The sequence below is a fragment of the Pinus tabuliformis genome, chromosome 8 (assembly GCF_031772625.1).
Source record: "Pinus tabuliformis cultivar Carrire ecotype Pingquan chromosome 8, CPIR1, whole genome shotgun sequence".
Lineage (NCBI taxonomy): Eukaryota > Viridiplantae > Streptophyta > Pinopsida > Pinales > Pinaceae > Pinus > Pinus tabuliformis.
The window spans coordinates 1,048,352,386-1,048,371,204 of NC_142294.1; positions in this window are offsets into that span (position 1 = coordinate 1,048,352,386).

Genomic DNA, 18,819 nt, shown 5'->3' on the forward strand with positions numbered 1-18,819 from the left:
CCACAATCCATACTAAGTAGTCCCTCTAAGGTATCTCAACACATGCTTGGCTGCCTTCCAATACAACTTGGTCAGCCTAACAATTGATTGACTGAGTTGGTTAGCTTCATAACACATGTTCGGTCGTGTGTTCACCAAATGCATAAATGAACCCATAAGTTGCCTATAAACACTAGCTTCTACTAGTTCACCCAAAGTAGCATCCTCTTTCCTCTAGTTACCTGCTAGCGGAGTCTCCATGGTTTTACTTCTCTCCATGTGGAACATTTTCAGTATCTCGTTGGCATACTTTCCCTGTGAGATAAAATGTTTCCCATAACCTTTCCATACATCCATGCCCAAAAAATAGTGCATGAGCCCCAAGTCCTTCATTTAGAACTCTCTTGCAAGATCCTCTTTGCAAGACTTGATCAACTTATCATCACATGTCAGAATCAAATCGTCAACATATAAAACAATAATCAAGAATTTACCTTACACCATAATATGGTACAAATTTGCATCTCCTTCAATTTTTGTGAAGCCCAACCCGGTGAAGTATCTATCGATCTTGGTCTACCAAGCACGAGGTGCTTGCTTTATCCCATACAATGTTCGCTTGAGTAAGCACACATGCAACTCTCGGTCAAAGGTCTCAAAACCTTCAGGCTACTTAATATACACCTCTTCCTCAAACATGCCATTCAGGAAGGTCATATTTACATTCGTTTGATGTATCCTCCAACCCATCTGTGCTAATAGTGCCAATATGGATATGATTGATGAGTACCTTGAAACAAGATCAAAGGTCTCATCGTAATCAATCCCCTCTACCCGAGAAAAACCTCAGGCCACAAACTTTCCCTTTTGTTTCTCCACACTACCATCAGTTGCTTGATTTACCTTGTAAATCCATAAAGAACTCACCACTGACTTGTCTTCCGGTCTTGGGACCACATCCCAAACATTTTTGATGACAATGGAGTCATACACCTCATCCATGGCATCAACCCAAACTGGTTGCTACACTTCCTCCTCAAAAAAATATGGCTCTGTCTCAACACATCCACTCATAAGAGCCATGTATCTAGTGTACCTCTTAGGTGACCTCCTCCGCCTACGCTGTGATGTGGGTGCTCCCACATTCTCCCTCGCATCCTGCAATAATCTTTTAGCCTCTCTGGTGCAATTTCTCCCATCTCTGGAAGACTCTTCCAGACTGGATGTCTCCACTCCCGGATCCTCTACATGTGGCTACTCCACATCAATATGAGGCTCCTCCTTAGGAGCTAAAATATCCTAAACTGCATGTAGTTGAATCTACCTCTCAAGGGAACATCTCATCACCTTCTCTTCATCAAATTTGACATCCCTGAAAACCACTATCATCCTATTGCTCGACAAGTACAATTGATAATTATGAGGTGTATCAGTGTACCCCACAAATATCCCTAACTCTATTGTTGGCTTAAGATTCTTTCGTGCATCTTTGGTCACATGGAAATATACCGATGAGCCAAAAACCCTGAGGTGACCCACATCTGGTCTCTTCCTTGAGAAAGCCTCCTCTGGTGTACTCATCCAAAGAATCCAATGAGGGATTCTGTTATGCAAATAAATAAATGTGTCGCATGCCTCAGCCCACAAATGTAGTGGTAGGCCCTGATCATGAAACATCACCCATGCTACCCATAAAATGCTTCTATTATTCCTTTCATCCACCCCATTCTGCTGTGGGTTATGGGGTGTTGTAAAATCTTGTTTAATTCCTTCTGTCACACATAATTTTTTAAACTCATTTGATACATCCTCTCCATCGTTATCACTCCTGATAGATTTAACCTTCCTACTAGTATATTTCTCGACCAATGCTTTAAATTCAAAAAACTTTGCAAAAGTCTGATCTTTCTTTTGCATGAAAAATATCCAGCATTTACAAGAAAAATCATCAAAAAATATAACATAATACCTATGCTTGATCATGGGTGTTGTTGAGAACGATCCACACACAGCTTAATGGACTCAATCGAGGATCGCCTGTGCTCGACTATCTTTGTTGTGAAAGGAAGCTTTGGTGAGTTTTTCCAAAGTACACTCTTTGCATGTATCAACTTGCTCTAGTGTACCTTTGGGAAGTCTGGTAGAAATTTGCTGCATGATTTTCAAAGCAACATGATGCAAGTGACCCAATTTCATATGCCACAACTCACCGATGTCTATTCTCTGCACCTTCTCTACTTTCATCCTCAAGGAATAATTATAGAAATTCTTCACCTGGATCCATATCCTCTTTAGCTATCCCATGGCTATGTGATAAAGGAATGCCTTTTCCTTACTAAAGATCACATCATAACCTCTATCCTCCAACATGGCAACAAATACCAAGTTATTCTTCAAACTAGGAACATACATAACATCTCACAAAGTGAAAGGAGCACCCAACTCCCTCTGAAAGGTAACTGTACCTAACCTAGTAGCACTATACCTCCCGTCATCACCCATCTTGATATGCATCTGGAGATCCTTCTCCTCCAAGTCACTGAAAAGCTATTTTTTACCAGTCATGTGGAAAGAATCTCCAATGTCTAGGTATCATACACTACCCATTATTGATGACACCATGCATGTGATAAGGGTAAAGTCTAATTCGAATTGTGAGTCAAGAGGCTCACCTGTCACTCCTCCTGAGGACTTCTTATTGAACTTATTGAGTGGACAATTTGTAGCAAAATGTCTTAGCTCGTGACAATGAAAGCACTTGACTTTCAACAAGTCCTTCTTCTTGCCTCCATGACAAGAATCCAATTTGGAATGGGATGCCTTCTCCTTCCATTTCTTTGCCTTACCTGCTAAGACACAATTTTCCTCATCATCAGTCTTTGATGAGGATCTATCTCTGGTGTTCCTATGAATCTCTTCCTGTACCAAATCAGACCACAATCGTTCCCAATCTGGTAGTTTCTCCCTCCCATTGACAGATTCCTAATAACTTTGCCAACTCTTGGGGAGTCCTAAAAGATATAGGCTCACCGTATCATCCTCGACAACAATAATCCCAACACTTCCAAGCTCATCACGACAATGAGTGAACTTGGTCAATTATTTTGAAATAGAGTCACCCTTCTCCATCTTGATCTTTCTGAATTTGTCCTTCAGTGCCAACTTCCTATGGTCACTGCTATTTTGAAACATGTCCATCAATGCCTTCCACATTGAGTATGGAGTTTCCTTTCCATGGAGACTCGAGACAATGTGATCTTGAACTCCCTCAAGGATAATCCACCTCACCTTTGCCACACACTTTCTCCATTCAGCCAGATCTTGAGCATCTGATGTTGGAGGCTTAGGAATGTCTTGATCAATGAATTCCTTGAGGCCATTGTCTTCCAGCACTGCTTCCATCCTGTCCTTCCATGCTATGTAATTCGAGCTGCCTTCCAAGGCATACTCAAGTCGCAACTCGTAGAAAGACATATTTTTGATTTGAAGTATGAACTACAAATTTGATTTTCACCTACACAACAAAATCAAAATCTCCTCTTCTATACTATATTTAGCTTTGATACCATGTATATTTTTCTGTAGATTCAACAACTCATGTGATATACTAAAACATAATACAATAATCTACTCTACTCTTCACATCGGAAACCAATAATGATCGATGAAAACAATAAGTAGAAAGAGGAAGAATATCGATAACACATAACATAATATTTCTTTGGGGAAAGCAACTGCTAAAAACCCCGACTATCTATATTGCATTACCCAGAAGATCTGAGAATAAAATATAATTCTTGTTCTCATTAGAACAATCCTAGCACAAGTATGATCTAACTCTCTGCCTCACAAACCAGCTCAAGTCAACACTTAGCCAATTCTACTGCCTGCCAAGCCCCTACTTCCTTGTGCAATTCCTGAGAGGATCAACCCATATTTAATTGGGAAATCCTTCCTCCATAACTGCACAATCCAAACTTAGGTCCTCAAATGATTGCATGCACCATCTGTATAACTCGAAAAATTATACAACTGATATACATTGTCCCTGCACTCTAATCTCAACTGGGTATTCCTTTAAACTGACATGCATGAATTATTTGTGAGTAAATATTTAATTAACTAGTGTGGCACTGGTTGATCCATTGGTGCACTAATCCACTACTAGACCTCTACTAGTTCCTCCAATAGTTAGAACTAGTTTAACTGACTATAACTCAGTTATACTGAGTTATCTAATTACAACTCAAAAGAACTCAACCTGGGCACCTCAAATTTAGGGATAGCTCTACATGACTCTAGATCGAATTCCAACTCGAATTTCCTAAGCTAACTAAGTCAAATTAACTTAGTTAACTATTACAAGTTTCTATGAGAAAAAAATTACAATTTTAATTCACAATTTAATTCAAGGACAAATTAAATTGGAATTTCTTGTTGTTATTTTTAATAGAATTGTTGGGATCACTTCTATCCCATGAGGTGAGGATAGACAGAAAAAATATTCCAACTTAGAGACCACTTTTAAAAGTTAGGTTTCTATCTCAAGAGACAGAGGTCAAGGAAAAGGTAGACTGAGAGGAAGAGGATGAGGGTGAAGAACAGATAGTCAAAGAGATGGTAGAGAAGAGAAGGAACAAGAAAGTGGAAGCAATAGTAGAAGATTTTTTAATAATCAAATAGTCGACAAATAAAAGGTGAGATGTTATTATCGTAGTAAATTTGGTCACTATGCTCATGATTGCAGGAAGAAGACAGTTGATTAAGGAAAGCATAGAGATAATGTAACTACAAAGAATACTAACTCCATGTTCCTAGCTTACCATGCCATACAGGAACCTTTTGATAATGTTTGGCTACTATATAGTGGTTGCAATGAACACATGATAGGAAACAAGAATCTAGTTGAAATTTTGGATCAATATGTGAAGACAGAGGTAAAGTTGGGAACAAATAAAACTATGGATGTAGATGGCAAAGGAGTGGTCAGAATTTTGACCAAGAAAGGGGAGTCGAAGACAATATCATAGGTATATTATGTCCCTAGTCTCAAACATAATATGATAAGTGTTGGTCAATTGATGCAGAAAGGATACAAAGTTATTTTTTAGGGACAAGATTATGTTATATACAACAAGCCTCCAAGCAAGAAATTGATCACAAATGAGTAGACGGTGAGGAACAAACTCTTTCCTATGATCATGAATTACATAGATCATGTCAATTATTTTATGGTTGCATGTTCTAATGATTATTGGTTATGATACTTTTGGTTTGGACATTTGCATTTCTCTTGTTTAAGATTATTGCAAAAGAAACAAATGGTTAGAGCAGTACCTCCCATCAAAGAACTTTCTAGTACATGTGATTGTTGTATCTTGGGAAAGCAACGTCGTGAGATTTTTCTGAAAGGAGTGACATACAAAGAAAAACAACCAGTAGAGTTGGTTCATAAAGGCCTGTGTGGACCTACGCAGACATAGTCGATTGGTTGAAGTTATTAATTCCTCAAATTTATTGATGATTTCAGTAAAAAGAAGTGAGTTTATTTTTTGAAGCGGAAGTCTGAAACTTTTGAAAAGTTCAAAGAATTCAAATCCCTAGTAGAGAATCAGAGTGAACATCAGATCAAAGTTTTAAGATTAGATCATGGTGGAATTAGGAGGCAGTTTACAACTAGATACACATTGTAACACCCTCCTACCACATCTACCCAAGTAACTGACCAACCTAGGGTAAACATGTGACAAGAAGTTACTATGATATGATTCGACCTCCTAAGTCACCTTAAGGAAGTGGAACCGATGAAAACACACCATATAAACCTTCCACATCAGCAACAGGACTCCCAGGAACATTCCTAACCACTCAGGTAACTAGCTCATGGGTCCCATTGAGTTTTTAGACCATTAAACTCCCAAATGCTCCCTTGATATGGAAAATCATGCATTCAAGAGGCTCCAAACGCTCTCTCAGCATGAGTATGCATGTGTCCAGGGACTTTTTTGCCCAATGTTGTGCCTGCATCTTTGGGATTTTAGCCACTTTTTCAGGGCCAAAGCCCAGTTTACTTCCCAGAACTCAATGACACTTTCAAAATTGAAAGATAACAACATAATAAGGATACAAATGCAATTACTTGAACAAGGTCTTCACTAGACCCCTCCTAGCCATGATAGGAATTTTGTCAAATATGCCACAATTATGTAATCTACAGGTTTAAACAACAAATTTGAGCATAGAGGTATCATACTCTTCTGAGAATCGCTATGAAGCATTGATGCCTCAACAACTTAGTTGCAGTTTCATACATTAGGCCATAGATACATTTTTCATTCATTTACAAGTAAAAACATGATGAGATCCATAAATAGCCACTTTCATAATACATGCTCATAACCAACGTAATAACACCAAAAATACGGAGGAAAGAACAACCATATAATCCACATATAAACCAATATAGTACTCATGAATTAACAAGGAGAAATAACCTAATATTAATGATGCAAAGGCCAACCATGTTCAAGAATTCCATGAACCACCTGATGTAGACATGGATAATCCAAACCTCTCTTCATCTAGTCACCCCCATGCCATATTCCAAGCATGAATGTGGGATCTCAATAAAACACACCAATGAAAACCATCTAGGGCTTCTAGAGGCCAAACCACCTCAACCCATCAAACACTGATTCCACCTAATGGTCATACATCACAAAACCATCATCAAATCGATCTCTACCCAAGCCTTGCAGGGCTCCAGAGCATTTGTTCCAACCAAGTCTTACAGGACTAGTACCTCAACCCTAAAATTATCGCCAGGCTTCCAGAACATTTGTCCAACCATGGCTTCCAAGACTAGTAACTCAACCCACCAAGGGCTTCTAGAGAATTTGTCCAACCAAGGCTTCTAGGACTAGTAACTTAGCCCACGTTGTTACAAGGATTCTGGAGCATTTGTCCAACTAGGGCTTCCAAGAATTAGTAACTCAACCCAAGCTAAAGGAAACATGAGAACCAACTAGAAAAAGAAAGACATAAACCCACAACACCATGGTTATCCAATGACAAGGCTAGGAAAATACAGTGTCAATATAGGTTATTCTCCATGCTAATGACATATCAAGACCAATAAAGCACATATTCCATGCATGCCAAAACTAGTGAGGAAAACATACATGCAACTCGATACCTACAAGAAAAAATCATTGTAGTTGTTGATCCTAATGTCCTCTTGTGATTTCTTGCGCTTCCTTTTCCTTCTTGATCCAAAACTCCAATTATGCCACACTCTCCAAGAGTGCGCCAAGAAAACTCTAAGTGTCCAAGAGTATGTGAGAGAGAGAATAGAGAGAGATCACCAAAACTGAACTGACAAAATCTTGTGAACTGACCCTTAGGATCCTTTTTATTAATGAAGCCTTTATTTTCTTCATTTTCCATTATTTTCCTTCATTTTTCCTCCTCACATGCAACCTATGACCTTTCACCTCCCTTTCCTCCTAATTTCCATTATTTTCATAAATAAATGTGCCAAAATACCATTTTTCCTTTCCAAGGCCTTAGCCATTGCCTTTACCAATTTCCTTAGCCATAATAAACCAATGAATTCCCACACTAGGATGTTTTGCCTAACATTAAGCTTGGAATAAGTGTCGCATCAATCGTGGTTATTATTTTTCCTTTATTAACTTTTCACATGGAATTTTCACTAGGGTTGTTACAGAACCCTCCCCCTTGGGGGAACACCATCCTCGGTGTTCAACAACACCTACAACCAACAAGGCTATTGTAAACAAAACACACTGCCTATGGAGATTTATAGCTTAGATCATTGCGGTTTACAATGATTATCCTGTTGAGAAGCAAACCAACATGACAACATAACAAGTATAACATCATAATGACATGACACCCATACTGATTATTAGAGCTTTATAACGTATCTCATGGTGATATTTACATCCATATAATATGTACATATACTAAACATCCCCAAAACATATACCAAAACATCCACTCAACCAGCCAATACGGAAGGATACATAGCCAACATCTGATCTGCCATATCCCATGTAGCTTCATCAGGCCCAAAGTGCTTTTATTGCACTTTAACCTACTCGATTTCTAAGTTTCAGAGCATGAGCATCTTTCCTTGTAAAATACATTGTGGTTCTTGCTAGAATTCTCCTTCCGACTCCACCTGCAATACAGACTAGTCAATCACATGATTAACATCTTTAACATACTTCTTAGGCAATGACACATGAAAACATCATGGAATTTCACTGTTAGAGGCAGTGTAAGTCGATAGGCTACTAGCCCAATCTTCTCAATAATCTTGAAAGGCCCCACAAAATCGGGGTGCCAGCTTGGCATATGATCCAATCCATAAAGATATCTTCTTTGGTTTGATGCGCAAGTACACTTGTTCCCCAACTTAGAACTACTTGAACAACATATTCTGATCTACATAACTCTTCTGCCTCTCTTGTGCTTCTTTCAAATTCTTCTTGATTACCTGCATTTCCCACTCCATGTATGCCAACATGCCTGGTCCAATCAACACCCTGTTAATTGGATCACTCCAACTAATGGGAGTATTACAAATCCCCTCATACAATGCCTAAAAAAGAATCATCCTCAAGGATTCCTGATACCCATTGTTGTAAGCGAACTCTACCATTGGAAGGTACTCTTCCCACTTCCGCTATTGATGCATCACATACATCCTCAACATGTCCTCCAATATCCTGTTGACCCTCTTTGTCTGTCCATTGTTTGTGGATGATAAGTTGTACCGAAGGCCAACTCTGTGCCTAAACCTGAACAAAACTTGGAAGTGAACTTCACATCCTTGTCTGACAGAACCTTCTTCAGAACTCCATGTGATATAACCACGTCCCTAATGAAGACTTGTGCTACATCGCTGGCTAAGAATGTCGACTTCACTGGAATGAAGTGCGCTACCTTTTTTAACTTGTCCACCACTACCATGATGGAATCATGTTATCTCATTGTTCTTGGAAAATTTGTGATAAAGTCCATGGAAAAGACCTCTCATTTCCACTTTGGAATCGGAATCGGCTGTAGCAGTCCACCTGGATGCTTACACTCTGCCTTCACCTGCTGACAATCCAAGCACCCAGCCACAAACTTTGCTATGTCTCGCTTCAAATTTGGCCAATAATATAATTTATTCCCTGTTGGAAGCGTCTTCTAATAACCTAGATTACGTGAATATGGTTTCGCATGAAACTCCCTCAAGATCACCTTCTTGAGCTCATTGCTATCTGACACATATATCCTATCCATAAATCTAACCAATCCATCTGCTAGGAGATGATAGTCCACATCCTGTGCACATGTTGTACTTGTACTTGTACCACTACGTGTACCTATACATGTACCACTACTTGTACCACTACCTGTACCTGTACCTATACCACTACATGTACTCTGCTGCAACCTGTGCATAATATCCATATACCTAACATCCTACTGACCTTCTTGCAAGATCTTATCCTGTAAATGTGTCCCATAGATGATTATAGATGTTATGTGATTTAACTATATCCTCTTGCTAAGAGAATCTACCACCCTGTTCTCTTTACCTTTGATATACCCGATCTCAAAGTTGAACTCATTGATCGTGAAGAACCACTAAGCCTGCCTTCCATTCATATTTAGTTGGTCAAATAGATATTGTAACACACTGTGATCACTCATCAATATAAACCTCCTACCCAGAAGATAGTGCCTCCACATATTCAATGCATGTGCCAACTCAATATCATGTGTCGGGTAGTTCTACTCGTGCTCGTTTAGTTTCCTTGACTCGTAGCACATTACCTGTCCTTCCTTCTTAAGGACTCCACCAAGTCCTTTCTTGCATGCATTTGTACATACTACAAATTGTTTTTCTAGATTTGCGACCTTTAACACTGGAGCATGTGTCAACAACTACTTGAGCTGCTCAAAACTGGCACACTCCTTTGTCCATTCAAACTTATTTCCTTTCCTTTGCAATGATGTGATAGGATAAGAAATCTGTGAGAATTTCTTGATGAACCTCCTGTAATAATCTGCTAACTCCATGAAATATCTCACCTCATCCACATTCCTAGGAGTTTCCCACTCCATGATAGCTCTTACCTTTTCTGGGTCCACTTCTTTCCATCCTTGGAAACCACATGTCCCAAGTAGTGTACCTCAGTTTGAAAGAAACTACACTTGTTGAGCTTAACATACAATTGATGCTCTCTCAACAATATCAACATTGCTGCTAAATTCTTGGCATAACACAATAAAAAACTTGTCCAAATACGGATGCAACAAACTATTCATCAAGCACATAAAAGTAGTTGGAGCATTTGTTAAACCAAATGGAACTACAGCAAACTCCTAATTCCCATACCTAGTCTAGAAATCTGCCTTGTAGATGTCATCTTCTTTCATGCGTACCTTATGATATCCATATCTCAAATCAATCTTCGAGAACATTGTTTCTCCCTTCAACTGATCGAACAAGTCATCAATCCTCGGTAATGGATACTCTTGATGGCCACTTTATTTAACTTCCCATAGTCAATTCATAGCCTGAGAGTACCATCCTTCTTCTTCACAAACAATACCGGTGTGCCCCATGGCAATACACTTGGCCTAATGCACCCCTTGTTAATAATTTCCTTCAACTACAGCTTCAACTCTACCAACTCAGGTGTACTCATTCTATAAGGTGCCTTTGATGTTGGAGCTACCCCTAGCACCAAATCAATAGAAAATTCTACTTGCCTATGAGGTGGAAACTCTTAAATATCTACAAGAAATACATCCTGATACTTTTGTAGAATTGGGTACCTACTCAAAACATCTGCATCCTCAACTTCCTTACCTTTGTCACTAGAAATGTGCACTGCAAAGAACACATGCCTTTTCCTATGACTGCACTTGGCTTGCATAACTGTCTTCATTCTAACTGATGTTTCTTTCTTCTTACCCCGCAAAACTCTTTGTTCCCCATTTTCATCCAAGAACTCAATGTCTTTGTCATAACAATCCACCTTGATTCTATGAAGGTACAACCAATCCATGTCCAACAAAATATTGTATGATCCCAATGTTAATACATTCAAATGTGCTGAGGTAGGCATACCATTCAAATCAAATGTACAAGCTCTTACCCAATGATGAACCGGTTTCTTTGTACTTGTATCCAACTACACTAACCAAGACTCTGTATGCACTTCCTTATTCAAACTACACTTATCCACTAGGTCAAGACTAACATAACTATAATTAGCTCTAGGGTCAATCAAAATAGAAACAACTTGATCACAAAGCTTACCATCCATCACAATGATAGATGCTTGATGGTTTTCCTATCTGTTATCCAGCGCTACATAGATCCTAAGAATACTTTTCCTAACATCTCCCACTATTTGTGCCTCCTGAGCACTGTAGATCTGTGGTTTACCACCCTGATTTTGTGGACAATCTCTCCTGGGATGATCATTTCCACAATTCCAACACTATATAGGCTCCCAACCTACATCCTTGTTCTTCTCCTCAAATGAAAGTCCCCGTCCTCTGTCAGATGCATTGAACTTATTAGATGGCACTGTATTATCTTTATTACTTACATCTTGAGGTGTTTCTCACTTCTTGTCCCATTTTCCTTTGTTCTTTGCATTACCTTTCCAGTCCATCTTAGTCTCAGATCTGCATTTCGATTTTTCATAGCAATGCTTTAGATTTCGAATGGCCTCCTCTAATGATCTAGGCTCATCGTACTCAATCATGTCTTTAAATGCAATCAATAATCCACTAATGAATATTTGAATCTTGGCCTTCTCCTCCTTGAGGTAAGGAACATACCTCAACAACTCCAAGAACCTACCAGTGTACTCCTCATCTATCATCGATCCCATCTTTAACTCATAGAATTATTTTGCCCTGTCATCAAAGTATCTCTACGATAGGTACTTATTCTTGAATAGTCTCTAGAAATCATTCGAAGTCAAGTCCTCCTCATGAATACCTCTGACATTCTTCACATCTTCCCACCAAATATCTGCTTTACCTTTGAGTTTAAATGTAGTTATTTTGGCTTTCATGTTCTCTGAATAATCATGCAACCTGAAGAACTTCCTCATACAGAGTAACCATGCTTCTGCATCCTGTGACTTCTTCATCTCTCCATCAAATGTAGGTGGATTTTCTTCCATAAATTCATATGGAAAATATACCCTGTCACTCCTCCTTTAAGGATGATAATGATGCCCATCATAATGCATGTCAAAACAAGAACTAGAATAGTACCTACATATACCACCTCTCCTATCTGGAGTGTCCAAGGACCTGTCATCTCTAATCGTGTCATCTCTATCCCACATGTACTCACCACAATACATACTACCATATGCCCCATTAGTTTTGTCCTCCTACTCGTGGCTGATCTGAAGGGATCCCTGACACTGCAATTTTGACAAACTCTCAGGCATCATGACATTTACCTCTTTTTATTTCTCCTTTACCTATATGATTTTATCATTGTCTACCTTACAACTCCTTATTTCTACCTTTATGCTTCTTCGTGTGTTTGCCAAATCAGAAGAGTGCCCAACACCATGTTGCTCATCTAATCCATAGGGAGAGTCTCATGAATTGTAGTCTACCATCTTGCTAGTCATCTTTGATATTCTTCCTGCAAGGTATATCATGTCAGCGAAACCAAATCAAAATAAACCAACATACCTTAGCATAATTCGAGGAGGATACCTCGTCTTTAAGATCAAAGAATCAGCATAATACATTTATAACATAATCAAGACAACATATAGAAATATAATACATAAGCATATACCCATCATTCTAGCTAGAGTCCAGTCATCAATGCACGACCATATCAACTACACATACTGTGACCTCATGCATGACAACAACCACTACATCATTGTATACTTAACCACATGTGAATACTAACGTGCATAAACAATGCATAATCAACCATACACTCATGACGACACACTCCACAACAACACCATAAACTTCCCATGGTGACCTCACTACAACCATAACCCATACCTTATGAATGCAACAAGCACATGGTCTTACAACAAAAGAAACATATATGCAACCGACATGAATGCATGACCAACGCACAACCCATCTAGTATGAGGGGTGAACCATGCTCTGATACCACTCTGTGGTATCAGATATCACACAAAGAGAATAAATCTAGACACCACCCAAAGAGAATGAAACCCGACTCTGATACCACTCTGTAACACCCTCCTCCCACATCTACCCAAGTAACCGTCCAACCGGTGTAAACATGTGGCGAGAAGTTACTGTGATATGATTCAACCTCCTAATCCACCTTAAGGAAGTGGAACCAATGGAAACACACCATATAGACCTTTCACATGAGCAACAGTACTCCCAGGAACCATCCCAACCACTCAGGTAACCATCCCCTGGGTCCCACTACGTTTTTAGACCATTAAACCGATGGACGCTCCCTTGATATGGACAAGCATGTGTTCAGGAGGCTCCAGACGCTCTCACAACATGGGTATGCATGTGTCAAGGAATTTTCTACCCGGTGTTTTGCCTACATCTCTGGGATTTGAGCCACTTTTTCAAGCCCAGAGCCCAAGTTACTGCCCAGAACTCAATGACACTTTCAGAATTGCAAGATAACAACAGAATAAGGATACAAATGCAATTACTTGAATAATGGCTTGACTGGATCCCTACTAGCCATGACATGCATTTATTCAAGCATGTCACAATTATGTAATCTACAGGTTTAAACAACATACACGAGCATAGGGGTCTCATACTAACAACATAAATACTAAATAAATACTAATGAAAGAAAAACAATATAATCCACATATAAACCAATATAATACTTATGAATTAACAAGGATAAATAACCTCATATTATTGATTTAAAGGAAAAATAGGTCCAAGTTTTCCATGAATCACCCGACCATAAACATGGTTGATTCAAATCTCTTTTCAACCAGTCACCCACGTGCCATATTCCAAGCATGAATGTGGGATCTCATATAACACATCAATCAAAACCCTCCAGGGCTTCCAAAGGCCAAACCAACTCAACCCATCAAACAATGATTCCACCTCATGGTCAGACATCACAAAACCATCATCAGATAGGTCCCTACCTAAGCCTTCCAGGGCTCCAGAGCATTTGTTCCAACCAAGCCTTCCAGGACTAGTAACTCAACCCACAACTGCCACCAGGATTCCAAAGAATTTGTCCAACCAGGGCTTCCAGGACTAGTAACTCAACCCACCAAGGGCTTCGAGAGAGTTTGTCCAAACAAGGCTTCCAAGAATATTAACTCAACCTAAGTTGTTATAGGGCTTCTAGGAACTAGTAACTCAACCCAAGCTAAAGGAAACATGAGAAACAACCAGAGAAACAAAGACATGAACCCACAACACCATGGTTATCTAGGAAATGGCAAGGTTAGGCAAATCCATTGTCAATCTAGGTAATCCTCCATGCCAATGACATATCATGACCAATAAACCACATGCATATGCCATGCATTCCAAAACTAGTGAGGAAAACATACATGAAACTTGGTACCTGCAAGAAAAACCCACTGTAGCTGGTGATCCTAATGCCCTCTTACACTTTCCTGCTCTTCCTTTGACTTCTTTCTCCAAAAATCCAAGTATGCCACACTCTCCAAGAGTGCTCTAAGAAAACTCTGTGTGTCTAATAGTATGAAAAAGAGAGAATAGAGAGAGAGATCCAAAACTAAATAGACAAAATTATGTGAATTGATCCTTAGAAGCCTTTTTATTAATGAGGCCTCTATTTTCTTCATTTTCCATTAATTTCCTTCATTTTTTCTCCTTGTGTGCAACCTGTGACCTTTCACCTCCCTTTTCTCCTAATTTCCATTATTTCATAAATAAATGTGCCAAAATGCCATTTTTCCTTTCCAAAGCCTTAGTCATTGCCTTTGCTAATTTCCTTAGCCATAATAAACCAATGAACACCCACACTAGGATTTTTTTCCCAACATTTAACTTGGAATATGTGTCCCATCAACTGTGGTTATTATTTTTCCCTTGTTAACTTTTACATGGAATTTTCACTAGGGATATTACACAGACTGCAACAGAATGGTGTAGTAGAGAGAAATAACAATACAATTATGAACATGACAAGGAGCATGCTGAAAGGAAGAACCTTGTCAAATGAATATTGGGCAGAAGCAATTGCATGCATTCTCTATGTGATAAACATGTCTCCTACAAAGAGTATGATGAACAAAGTACCAGAAGAAGCATGGCCACATATGTCTTATAGTGTGTCTCATTTCAGAGTGTTTGGATGTGTAGCATATGAGCATGTATCTAAAGAGCTAAGGGATAAGTTGGATGATAAAAATGAAAAATGCATTTTATTGGTTATAGTGAACAATCAAAAGCTTATAAATTGTATAACCCTATCACCAAGAAGACCATAATCAACATAGATGTTGTGTTCAAAGAACACGAATCATGGAATGGGAGTGTAGATAAAACAATTGATGTAAGAGTACCACTCATAGAAGAAGAGGATGTAGCATAAAATGACAAATAGGGATCACAAGAGAAGACACCAAATATATTCACACCAGTAAGGACTCCAATATTTTCTAAACAACATGGATCTTCAAGCTAATCAACAAATCGAAATACTCCCAACAATTAGTGAGGTGATGAATCAAGCAATGTTAAGAGAAAAATGAGAAGTCTATAATATATTTATGATGATTTGGATGTTAGCTCAATTTTTTCATTGTTTTCATTTCAACCTTCATGTTTTGAAGAAGTAATCAAAGATGAAAATTGGGGCAAGCTATGGATGAAGAAATAGAATCTATTGAAAAGAATGATACTTGGAATTTGATTGATTTGCCAAAAGATAAAAATCATGTTGGTGTGAAATTGGTGTAAAAGACAAAGTTGAATGAGAAAGGAGAGATTGGAATATATAAGGAAAGGCTTGTAGCAAGAGGATTCTCGTAGCATCTGGGAATAAAATTTGGAGAAACATTTGCTCCGGTAGCCAGATTAGATACTGTAAGAGTAGTCTTAGCAACAAAGACTCAGAACAAGTGGAAATTGTATCAAATGGATGTGAAATCAGCCTTCTTGAATGGAATTCTAGAATAATAAATCTATGTGCATCAACCTCCAGGTTATGAAGTTGAAGGTTAAGAAGATAAAGTTTACAGGTTGAAGAAAACAGTCTATGGACTCAAACAAGCTCTAAGATCCTAGTATAATAGAATTGATAGTTATATGATCAATAATGGATTTTGTAGAAGAAACATTAAACCAACCTTGTACACAAAGGTAAATGAGAATATGGAAATATTTTGATTATTTTCTTGTATGTGGATGACATGATTTATATTGATGATCTTGAATTAGATGAATTTAAAGCAACAATGAAGAAATAATTTAAAATGATAGATCTTGGTCTTATGAAATATTTTCTTGGCATAGAAGTTGAGAAATGGGAGAAAGAAATCTTTATTTGTCAAAATTAATATGCTAAAGAATTGCTGAAAAGATTTGGGATGGAAAATTGTAAACCTGCTCCTACACCAGTAGCAATAGGAACAAAGTTAAGTAAGGATGATGAAGGGTCGGATGTCAATCCAACTCTATTCAAAATATTGGTTGGCATCCTTATGTATCTCACAGCTACAATACTAGATATTATGCAAGGAGTTAGTTTGATTTCTAGATTTATGGAGTCTCCAAAAGACTCACATTGGAGACCAGGAAAAATAATTCTTAGATACATAGCAGGAACTATAGATTGTGGCATATTTTATGCAATAAAAAAGAAGAAATATATGGTTAGATATATTGATAGTGATTTTTGCAGGAAGTTTGGATGGTAGGAAGAGCACTTTTGGTTATGTGTTTAATCTTGGTTCAGGTGTGATATCATCGGAATCTAGGAAGTAGCCTATCATGACACTTTCATCAACAGAAGTAGAATATATAGCAACACCATGTCAATAAGTATGGTTACAAAGAGTTTTGGATGGACTTCAACAGAAATAAGAAGGATCAACAACAATCTATTGTGACAACACTTCATTCATTGCACTATCCAAGAATAGTGTGTTTCATCAAAAGAGCAAACATATTGATATGGGATATCATTTTATTAGAGAAGTTGTGAGAAATGTATAATTTTATTTGAAGCCTTGTAAATCGAGTGATCAATTGGTTGATATATTCACTAAGCCATTAGAAAAAGGTGTATTTGAGTTTCATAGAGGAAACGTAGGTGTTGTAAGCCTAGCTAAGACTTAAACCAACAAACATGTTTGAGATGTCATGAGTTTTAGGTTTCGATCTTGTATAGAAATTACCTACAAATGAATTCTTAAAAATAGAAAAATAAACAATGGTGAGAACAAAAAATATATAGAGAGAGATTTTCTCCTGGATCCCCAACCGGGAAAACTAGATTGATTTTTCATTATGTTCCTCTAAATGTTACAATACATATATATACATGTTGAATCATTCATAAAACCTAATCCATAAATCCTAGATTAGAACAAAACCATAGTTCCCTTGACTAGATCTATAAATAATACCATGGGAAAAAAGCCATCATGCCCAAAACCATGCATGAAAAACCATGTGAAAAACCATGGGTAGTATGCCCACCATCCATGGGTTCGCATAAAAAATAAAATTATGGGGTGTTGCCTTGGACCCCATGACTCATGGAAAGAATATAACACACACCCAACATGAGTCATGTCTTAGTTTAGTAGTCATAATTAAGGGGGAGTGTTAAAGATAACAAATTACTACCACATGTAGAGTAGTCTAAATTTAGAGTGTGAGTTAGTTCGAGTTTAGTCTTATATTTGGTAAAGTCAAATTTAGTGTGTGTTTGCATGTTGAAGTTATTTTGAGTGAGTCTCTATTTGAAAAGGGATAAATAGCCATAATGTGTTCATTATAATATTCAAGTTTTGTGTGATCAATAGAAGAGAAACAACTTGTATTGTTTGTGTCTGTCAAATTTGTGCCTTTTCTCCTCTACCTTTCCAACACAATAGATGACATATGAGTACTAAAAAGGTTATATGAAAAACATTATATCCCAACATAGTGACCACACAAACCAAACCACGATTTTTATAGGATAGCACATAAATTATGACAATAATTTATGCTTGGAACTTGAGAAGTGGGAAGATTATATAGAGAGACACATGGCCTCAACTTCAAAAGGTAGAATTACATGTCCACCAATGGAAATTTCTAGGAAATTTTCAAAATTTGCTTGAAGCTATTACCATAATTCAATTTTGAAAAGTTTGATGATGACGTTTTTTTTTTTTTCTTTGGGCCATAAATTCGAGCCATGTATCCCTCGTAGCCTTTCTACCTAGGACAAAGGGTTATAAGAATTACATAAATTTATATTGCAATGTTATGTAAATAAAAATGACAATATTAATATAAAAATCAATCTCTACTAAATACATGGTCATCATTCCATAACACAAAATATATAGGAATGTGAAGATCAAGAAGAAGCGATACCGATTTTTTTTTCCTATGTCCCATTGATAGTCCATCATATAATACACCATATGATTGTAAATAGTAGATTGGATGAACACGTAGGGAATTTATATGGGAGCCTGAAAGTAAATGCAATTTTAGTGTCATTAGAATAATTATTGAAAAAAATAGTGAATTTGATTCACGAAATATGAATCATCCAATTGAACAATTTAGATGGTTGAGAGATC